Raw genomic sequence first — 11,402 nt, 5'->3', positions numbered from 1 at the left:
AAATCAGACAACAAAGAACCGACCAAGTCGGCTATTTTGCGCTCCATTAGCTGGAAAATCCGAAAACAGGAAAATAAATAATTAGAAAGGAAAAAAACATAGATGCATGTTCTATGATTAGATGGATCATGGTAATTTGATGTAAATAACACATTTCAATGACATTAAAGTAAGGCAACTGATCATGATTACACTTTCATTAATTTGTTGAGAGAAACATCAATTTCAAGTGTTAAAATATCAATAAAATAATTAAATTTGTTTATTTTTATATAATTAATAATTTAACATAATATTAAAACTAAGATAGTGCTTGGTACGTACCTAGCTTGCATAATATGGGGCGTATTAAAGGATATATACTTGTCAAAATGTATCATATATAGTAATGATATTGTTTCTCTATGCTCCAAGAAAAAAACATTAGTATTGTTCTCATTTTCAACGAGATGCTTTCTGAATAGAAAAGTGGTACTCTCCCTTTGACACTTGCTATATTCTAATCAAATAGAGCCGAGTTTGAGTTTGATTTAATGACCAATGCCTGAAATTGAGAGAAGCCTAGGTAGGGAGTGCCCAAATAATTAGTGGCCGGGCATAATGAGATTACCTGTCAATAATTAGATATTTAATGTATCACAGCACATTGGACTTTATGTTATTAAGGGGTAATTATAAACAAATAAATAGGGACTTTGGCATGCATGATGGTGTTTCCCCACAACCCGAGAATCGAAGCAGAGCGACGTGGGCTTTGTTAGACATTGGTTGCAAAAGCCATGTGCCTCCCACCCTCCCTGCACATACTGAACGCCCTCTGAAGTGTCATTTTATCTTCTTTCTTTCTCTCTCTCTCCCTCTTCCTGTACGCTTTTTAGTTTGAACCTCTGTTGTGGTGCCAAAGTTTTAGTTGAAAATTCAAAGGAACTGGTTATTATATTGAACAATGGTGGCTGTTCTTGGCTGCCTGAAAAGCTGACCATTTTCTTTCCAGCCCATCAAACATGGTCTCTCTCTCTCTCTCTCTCTTTCTCAAAAACACCTTTGTTCAAAAGAAACAAAGGGACTTTCCAAGGCCTTTCAAAGACGGGTCAATCAACGAATTCTCTAACTGAAACTGTGGAAAATATAAACACATAACAAGCCATTGATCGAGAAGCAGTTTTTATTTGAGCCCCTCAGTTTTTGATACACGGAGCGCTACTAAAAGTGATAAGACTATTCTGCCCGTTCATAATCACATTATATTTCTTTTGTTTCTAACATTTACTTCAAGCTTTGGAATAATTACTTTGATCTTTCCTTGATGGTATTGGTAATCCAATATTTTAACTCCATTTTTCTATATATATAATATAGGAAGAGTTGTTCCCACAGAGAAAATGAGAAATATGTGTCATGCGCTTCTTCTATATAAAGGTATAGCGCCTGAGATGAAAGGCGTGGCCTCTGGTGACAGTGCATGGGCATGGAATGACTTAAGCTTTGAATCAAAGCATGAAAGCACGCAAGGGGCCTTGATGGCGATGCCTTTCTACCCAAATTTCATCCTCAAGATTCTAAGGATCGAGTAGAATGGAATACACCGGCCCCATTTCTTCCTTACAGATATCTCTCTCTCTCTTTTGTTGGGGTGGGGGGTGGCTTCTATGAAAGATCTAAATCATGCACTATTATTGCTTTTTCTTAACCAAAAAAAAAAAGATTGAAAAATTGCATGATGGTGATAGAGTTGCATTGGAAATCCGAAATGAAGAAAAACTTGGTGAGAGTACTATATAGCTAATCATTAATTACTTGAAATAGGAATTCTCAAACAACTCTTGTTCAGTACATCTTTGTTGCCAATGTAAATTTCACTTGTCCACAAGTCCCAATAAATCATCCATTAAATTAGTCTTCGTTAAAAATAAAAAATAAAAAAAATTCAAGAGTTAATAGGCAGTAAAATTAATGAGAGTATTGTCGTAGCATTAATGGTAACAGAATCGGGCTTTCTAAATTAACTTTTGGATGACCAAATTGTTACTTAGACCGTAATTTGAGTCCATATACTATACATACAGCTGATCAAGGCCATAATATAGGAGAAAGACGAAACAGCCCTTTGTGCGTACTCTGCTCGTGAAGCATGAAACCCTAATGGGAAGAACAGTAGAAAAGCGAAAAAGGATGACTTTGTGGAAAAAAGAAAAGAGCTGAATTGGGGCCCTAAAGGATATAGTACTGACTCATAAAAAAGAAAAAAAAGAAAAAAGAAAAAAAAGCCCATGCCAAGTATAAGCAGCCAAACAACCACCAATAATATGAACTTTCCCACGAAAGAAAAGGGGAACATATAAAGCATGTATTGGTGTCTACGTAATAATCATGCATGGGATCCTCTCATGGCATTTGAGAGAGGAAGAGGAGGAGGAGAGAGATGATATCGTGTATTAGAGTCCATGGGATTTGATTTAGTGCCGTACTAAGAGGCGGAGGGGGGGACACCTAATTATAATAGCTTTTCAATGTGCATGTTCCCATTACCTAAAGTGGGGTTTGCGCTTCTCTTCCCCACTAAATAGATGGGTGGGCAATTGAAGATAAAAAAGCAATAACCTTTAATCTCGTCATCATGCCATCATCAATGCCATCATCATCACTCAGGATATATGAAAGAGTGCGATCCCATACACTGGGCTCTATATATTTTTTGAATTTTCACAGAGAGAGAGAAAGAGAGAAAAGTCTGTTTGCATGTGCATGTGGTATAATGAGTGCCTATGTCAGTCCATGCATGTGAGAGTGTGGGGGATAGTTCGATGGGGGGAGGTTTTTAATTTGTTGAAAGTTGAAAGTTGAAACCAGAAAGAGAGAGAGAGAGAGTTTGTGCATGGCGATTGTCAGGTTCGCTAGCACGGCCATATCCTTGGGCTTTGGAGGCATGTGGATACTAATTTCAGAGCCCGTCAATTGTAGTCAACAGTTTCAATTCAATTTCTTCGATTGTTTCAGAACAGGTCTCTGTCGACTGTCCATCCCCGCGCGAGCCAAAAACTAAAAAACAAAAAAGAGAAGAAATTCTTTATAGGTGCTGCCTAGCTACCGTCTACCGTCTACCGTCGAAGGGTCATAAAAGGACAGAAACATTTTCATAAATTAATTGGTTCAATTCAATTTTTAAAAGTTGTACATTTCTCTTAACATCTGATAAGTACATATCTTTTTAATAGCATACACTCAAAAAAAAAACCACACATGACATTAACTCTAAGGGGATGACTCAATTGGTGGATGCAAACTTTGAGTACTCTTTATAGTCTCATGTTCAAAACTCACTTAGTGCAAACTCTCTTTTGGGGTTAGCCTTTCAAGTGAATCCCGTAACACAACCGGTCATTAGACTCACTAGTCCATGCTGAGAGGGGTTTTAGGTTCGAAACCCACTTAATGCAAACTGGCACTTGGGGCCAACCACCCGAACTTAACCTCCATGCTCAAAGGGGTACGGGGCATGGGTCTCGAAGTTTGCCTAATAAGAGTAGGTACACAAAGTGGCTCTCTCTTAATTAGAGGGGTTAAAAATAAATAAATAAATAAATAAATTTTTAAAAAAAAATTGACACTTTAATATATAGTTGAATTGAAAGAATTCTTACTACCCAATTTGTAGGAAATGTATATCCTGTCATGAAAAGCATATTTAAGGAATCGAATTCTTCTGGAAGAGAAAAACTATATTGTATAGCTTCTAAAACCGGCAAAGGAAAAGCAAGGTTGAGGAACATTAAGTAGGGCAAAGCTATAGTTAGACAAGTTTTTATTTTATTTTATTTAAAGAAATCCCTCACTTAATTTAGAGAAATTTGTAATACATTAAGATATAATGAAGCAGCTTACTAAATCCAGGAAAATTTTATTGCATATTTGTTAATTATGCACATCTCTCATGTACACTTATCTACGCCATTGATTTTGAAGTAGGGTTCCTACAAATGAATATTAATTATATGGCTTTCACAATGCATGTCGCTCTCAATCTATATATCAAACTTTGCAATGTGGGTAGGTATTCGATGTGTCTTGGCTCTCATCATCATATGCACAAAGAATGAATCTAGCTAGCATTTGAAATATGCCCATCGAAGGCAAGGCATCTCAAATAATCAATTTCCTCTTAAAACATATTAGAGATTGCATTGTGAAAAACAAAAATCTTCATTTCAAAGCTTTTTCAAAAATACGTTTGGACTCTTATTAGAGTGAAAAAGTTAAAGAAATGCTTTTGAATTTTTTTACCAAACATGTCAGCTTTTTGTTTAACACAACCTTTTAGGTACTAAAAGTAACACAATCTCAAATGGGCACTTAGAGGATGTTTGAAATTGTGTTGGGAAGTAGAGCTTTTAAAATCATAAAGTGCTTTTTAGAAGGTTTAAACTTTTTTTTTTTTTTTTTTTTTTTTCTAAAAGTGCGTTTTGACAATTTTTAGAATAAAAAAATTAAAGAAATACAAAGAGCATGTTTGATAAATAGAGCTTTTAAGTCAAAAAAAGCTTTTTGGCAAAAGCTTCATTTTTAAGCTTTTGCCAAAAATGTTTTTTTTTTTTTTTTTTTTGGCTATTTTTAGATTTTTTGAACATTTTAAAGCGTTTTAATTTTTTCTCAAACAAGTACTTTTTTCTTCAATGGACTTTTTGAGTGTTAAAAGCACTTTTAAGCCACTCAAACGCAATCCCAAACAGGCCTTAAGAGCTTATTTGAGATTGCGTTTGAAAAATAGAGCTTTTAAATCAAAAAACGTTTTTTGGCAAAAGCTTCATTTTAAGCTTTTGCTAAAAGTGCATTTTGACAATTTTTAGGCATTTTGGGCCCTTAAAAGCGCTTTCAATTTTTTTTATTTTTTTTTTATTTTTACCAAACAGGTACTTTTATCTTCAAATGAATTTTTTTTTTAGTGTTAAACGCACTTTTAAACTCCTCAAACACATACTCAAATAGACCCTAAATATGTCAGCTTTTTGTTTGGCACAATTATCCTTTCTAACACAAACTCAAGCTCTTAATGGCTAGCCAAAGTGTGAACTCATGTGCGGAAGTCATGCTGCTAAATTAGATAACTTGATGTCAATCCACACTAGCCCCAAGGTGAAAATACTCCCAAGCATGCTTAATAGAGAAAGTATTGTTGGAAGACACATGAGTTAAAAGAATCATGTTGCCCTCTTGTTTAATTAATTTTTTCATGGGTTAATTGTTAAGGCTCTAATCATTAATCCAAAAGCCCTAAGATTATTGTTGGTTACTCATTTGGTTAAACCCTTAATCTTTAAGATCGTAATATTTCACTACACTTCCAAATCTAACATTCACAACATTTCACTCTATTGAGACACTGATTCGATGGTAACATTTTCTCTTTTAGTAATTCTAGCTACTCATTTATTAGTATTCAATGATTTAGCACTATGCTAATACATATTATCAACACATTTCAATCCAACCTATTAGTTACTCTCTCCGTGACTCAAACCCGTAACATGGTGTTTGCTTAGATGTAGATTGCTAAGAGTCTAACCATTGATTCAAAATCTCTAAAACTATTAAATATTGATTTGGTTAAACCCTAGCTTAATTCTCAAGATCGTAACATTAACTAGATCTCTTAACTTTAAGAGTTTGCCTTAAATTAATCTAAGAACAAATTGTTAGACACCCCATCTCCCAAATGTTTCTATGCTTGATAAGATAAGTTCTCACCCTACTATACCAAAGAAACTGGTCCTCGATCCCCCGAGCAAATATGTCATATAGTATTGAGTATAGCCGCTTAATTTGGTCCAAATCTCCAATTTTTTTAATCCTGTGACCACGCTCCAAGTAATTAAGTTGCAGCCTACAAAGAAGATCAAAGAAAATGCATACTTATCAGCACTCTGGGCTTCCATATTATGTTATGCATCAAATGATGGTCGAATTATATGTCAATCTTAATTGATGACCATATATACAAATAAAATTAAGGAAGAATATTCCATCACAAAGCTCCATGAGAAATATTGTGGAACTCCAGTGTTTCTTGTTTTAATATATACTTCAAACTAATAATATTCAAATCCTAACTTTCTATTACAAAATTAAATTGCTTCTAGCAATTTAGATAATTAAGATCGTTAATAATAAAGGTGTAGATCGAAAAGTTTCTCCCTCATGCGGTCAATCGATCCAGTTTTCAGAATACTGTTTCGATCATTAAAACTATGTCATATATATTGTGACAAAGGTACAACTAACACTCTCTCTCTCTCTCTCTCTCCCCACAAATTCATCGCACAAACAAAAACACACAACATGCTTTCTTTTGCAATCTTGTGATAGAGACTTGTCTTTTGAGAGAAAGGTAGGGTTGTGTCTACTTTGGTGGTGGATAATAAATTTGTGGGAGGAGATGCCTTTTGTAGGATTGTGAGATAGTTTTGGCATGGCCTCTTACATAGTGGGTTGTGGGGTGATCATTCCAAAGTGAAAAGGGGGCCAACTTTCTATAAATTCCTCCTTTTCGCATTAGCACTTGCATTGCATGTCCCCTTTGAATGCAAGCAAGCTTCTCACGTCTACAGTATTCTCCTCTTTCACATTCAAAAAAATTAAAATAAAAAATGTGATTTGGGCAGCTCCAAATTAAACCCATGCCAATGGGCACTCGATCTTTTTATGCAAATGACTGTGCCATCCCCAAAACGAAGGCGTTTTTCAAACCAGGATTCAGGAATTTGGCACCACGCCTCGTTAGTCTTTCCATAAAGGTGTAAGGCTCTCCCTGGTTTTCACTTTTCACCAGAGTTGCAGTGTTAGCAGTAGGTTAGCCAATGGTAGGAAAGGTGTAAAAAGTACGAGACGATTTCACATAATATAATTCCATGTTTTAACCAAAAAAAAAAAAAAAAAAAAAAGAAAAAGAATTCTCCTACGGACACTACAAAATTTACTACATATTAATTCTAACAAAACTAATAAATTTGGCAACATATAATATAGCCGTTGTTAATGAAAAATGCATGCTACGTCAATTTGTAAAAGCTTAATTTGTAATGAAACTCGTATTAATTAACTCTTACTTTACTCAAATTTGAATTCTAAATTTAAAAAATTAATTATGAATGTTTTAGAGGGTTTGGAGTTGTAAGAAAAAAGAACTCAAGGTAAAGCTTTAAAATTTTTCACATACAAAATCATAAATTTGCATATATGAATATTTTATACTAAAAACAAAAAACTTCCAAACAAGGCTAATCTTTCATATCCCGTCTTTGCATGTGATCACCTATATATTTTAGGCGCTTACTTGGTTATCTGGTGTTACGCACTCATCTGGTCATCCAACTTTGCATGTGGAAAAAGGGCATGGAATTTACCCAAATATTTATATCCACTCATGCATAAGCATTAGTATAGTTTAATTTTTTTTTTTTTTTTTGGCTTCATAAGGTATGATTATAAGGTATGTTATTTCTTAATAGAATTGAACATTTAACATTTGGTCACCATTTTCATTTTAAATTCTTTACCGTCTGCAATTCACAAGATTTAATAGACTTAATTAATTTGTTTTGATTAAATCAAAAGCTTGAACATACAAGTGATCACATTTTTAGATTCTTTGATCCACTCATTTATACAGCTGATTACTTTCCTTTCTGAACATGATTACCACTACTATATATAATCTAATTAGAAAAAAATTTACTTTCTTCTTTCTCTTTTGCTTAGCAGAATTAACATACTGGTTAAAAAGACATGTGGTTTAGAATTACGGAAAGAGTTTGGTGAGAAAATGTTAAAGAAAGATGAGAGGTGCAGGCTGGGCAGCCCAATCAACATATATAGTTAGATAGAGGATTGTTAATTCGTTCATCTCTGAAAGCATAGGCACGCTTGCTTGGTTCGACCAAGGACACATTATATAGGAAATTACGAGTTCAGAGAAAAAAAAAATAGATTAAAAAAAAAAAAAAAAAAGTAACAGAAGCAACGCACTCCCCCCTTTTGCATGTCACCACACCCTAAATATTCCATTCTTTTCTATTCCTTTTTCCTTCTTCACTGCTTCCCACTCACCATCATCACAAAAACCTCATCATTTCGAACTCTTTATTTTTCAGCTTTCTTTATTTTTTTTTTCTTTTTATATATATCCTCCTTTTTCTTGGCCGGCTGATTCTTAGAGATAGCTTTCTTTAGACAACCTACCACTTTCTTCCCTTTTATCATAATTTAGATCCAACTGTGATTATTGGTTTTACTATCAAAAGAGTACTTACAATTACACTCAAATTGACTTGGAGATCACCTTTCCCATTTTCTTTTTCTTCCTTTTCAACTACTCTCTCTCTCTCTCTCTCTCTCTCTCTCTCTCGGTTGGTTTTGAAATGGGTACGACTCAAGTCGCCTATATCCAGCCCACTTGCAAGATATGTTTGCATGCGACATATCTAATTGGGTTATTTATTAGTTTTTAGGCTTGCCAAGTTTATATGTACATTATGCAAATAATTAAAAAAATGCCGAATCCTATGATTAATTTTTATCGTGCAAAGTCAAGTATATGATCTATGGTTTTATCCCAAGTCCTTCCACATGTTTAAGCTTTTAATATTCACCTCAAAATAGATTTCAATTATTGGAATTCACGGTGTACGTATTTGTTTCAAGTCCTTTCTCCATGACTATCTAGAAGTTCAGCTTTGAATTTGAATTTGAATTAAGCCCTTATATTCTATGTAAACCCTATATATAGGAAGCTAGTGCATTGCATCTAAATGCTTCAAAAAGTCAACAACCCATTAGATACACTTCACGTTCCTATACAACAATAATATTCAACTAAGCATAATCATATTCTCCTTCAAATATCATTATATATAACCCATGATAAACAAAATTCCACATGCATGTTCCAAAATAGCTAGGAGTTCACAAACTATACGTATTTTTATTAATTAAAATAAGAAAATCAGTCTTTTCAAAATGCAATTGATGGGCCATAAAAGATAAGTTTAAATTAAGAGAAAGTGTACATTACGGCATTTCCTCATTCTTCTCTCATTTTTTCGTTTTTCAAAATCACCATTAGATCTGTAGGGTCTATGACCCATATACCACATATTTAATGATAATTTTAAAAAATTAGAGGATAAGAGAATGATTGATCGACCATAAGAGGAAAATAAGTATTTTCCTTAAATTAAAGGATAATATATAGGAGATTTTAAATGAATAATTTTTATTTTTTCTCAAACCTCCACATATTTTAAAACAATCCCAAAAAACCCTCTATTTTGAGATAGAAAAAACAAATAATATTAAATACTAAAACCACTTCTGCATGTCCAAGTGGCCTTGGAAGGCAATCAAACCTTTTGTCTTTCCTTTCCTATCACTCATAATAGATGATGGTTTTCATGTCTGCTAGTGCATCATTTGTGGATTCTCAAATATATTGATGATTACCCATAATATCAATTATTATTTCTTAAAAGTAAACAGTGATTTTCTAGATGTAGAACCCTATCAATTATAATTAAATAGTTTAAAACCACACATTGTGTGTGTTGAGAGAGAGAGAGAGAGAGAGAACAAAAAGAAAAAGTGATATATTAAATAGCTACAAAACTTGCTAGTTGGTTCTTCAACAGTGAAGGCATATATTCCTTGGTGGATGTCTACATGTCTCAAAGAAAGTATTTTAAAAAGAGTCTATATCTATCTCTAATATGACCTCAATGAGTTCCGTATTGATTTGTTGCCTAAGGCAACAGTTCACCATTCGTAATCCATGAAAAAAAAAAAAATCCATGAGATTTTCCGAATCTCATTTGCGTACGTATATATCCGGTATTCACAGTAAAATGTTAAAAATTATATTTTTATCTTATTTCACTAACGTGATAGTGTTAAATAGTTTTTAAATTATTATTTTTAACCCAATTTAATCTAACGGCTAAATAGAAATGGCACATTAAAAAAAAAAAAAAAAAGGATAGCGATCATCACTGATCAGTCCCATCTAGCTAGCTTGGATGGTTTCATGATCTGATGAAAGGGGTTTGCTTGTAGGTTGCCTATCCCATGAAATTGCTGAGACATAAAATAAGAATAAAAGGTAATTATAGCCTGCCAAAGGTTCATGTTCTATTATAGCTACATGCAAGCAATCTTCATATATGATGCCATTTTCCCTACACCAACCACCATTGTCCTTTTTGATAATAATCCGACCATGATTATTTAGGCCAATTATAACCTACTTAACAACAAGCCTCCTTTTGTTTTTAGTAACAAGGCAATTTCAGTCCCTACTACGTAAAAGAATAAAAGAGTATTTCCTGAATATCAATATCAATCAGTGTTGGACCTTCCTTCCAAACTCCTTTCCAGGAATTTCAATTTTCAAGAGACACGCAAAGAATATTAGACAAATCTTTGCCTAGGTCTAAGTGTCCCACATCGTAAAAAAAAAAAAAAATGGTGGGAGCGGCTCAGATTTCCGAGCTTAGAGAAACAATGATGATCCATTCCAAACCATAACACCCGCCCCAATGCGCATGATAGATAGTTGATGATAGAGAAGGGCGCGCGGGTGATCGATGGCTCACAATAACGGCTTATTAGCCATGGAAATTCCCGACAAGGGATGGCCATAAAATTCCACGCTTTGCATGGACGTGCGTGGGCCTGTAATGGGCCCCACTTTCCTGACTGCGCGTGCAAAGCCGGACTTCATGGGGGGCTCTCTTGTGGGCCCATGCCAACACGTACCCTCTCTCTCTATCTCTATCTCTCTCTAATTTTCTATTACCACCATCATTGTCTTCTGTTACTAATCCACATTGCGTATAATTTTTAAATATTCAACATGCCCTTTAAGGCTTCGATGCCTCTTCTATTATTTTTTTAATTCTACCATTATGTATAAGTTAAATAAAGCTTTTAATCTGTTCTACCTTTTTTTTTTAGTTGCACTAATAATTTACATTAATTGTGACACTCCAGTCGTACGTTAAAAAAAAATTATAATATTTATATTAATGATTTAAAATTTCTCTCTAGAAATCTTATTATATATGGGTCCCTCTGTTTTCCAATTGATAAAAAATGCTGTTCGTGCGGTATAAACTTAGTTTTTTTTTTTTTTTCCAAGTTAAACATGGATGATGGGTTGTCATGGTTGAGTCACGTCGACGTTAGATTAGTGATGTAAAGTAAAAAATATAGTAATGAGAAGATGAATCTTGCAATGCGAATGGCTCCCCACTTATTAAGATAGATGGATAGCTTTATATTCTCTTCTCTAATACGACTGCTAAGATCTTGACAGGATGGCTCATCTTTGTAAGGTCAACCTGACCAAAGAAAAACAT

This window comes from Corylus avellana, chromosome ca4 (assembly GCF_901000735.1).
Source record: "Corylus avellana chromosome ca4, CavTom2PMs-1.0".
Taxonomy (NCBI): Eukaryota; Viridiplantae; Streptophyta; class Magnoliopsida; order Fagales; family Betulaceae; genus Corylus; species Corylus avellana.
The sequence above is the reverse complement of the archived record's forward strand: the minus strand, read 5'-3'. Positions refer to the sequence as shown.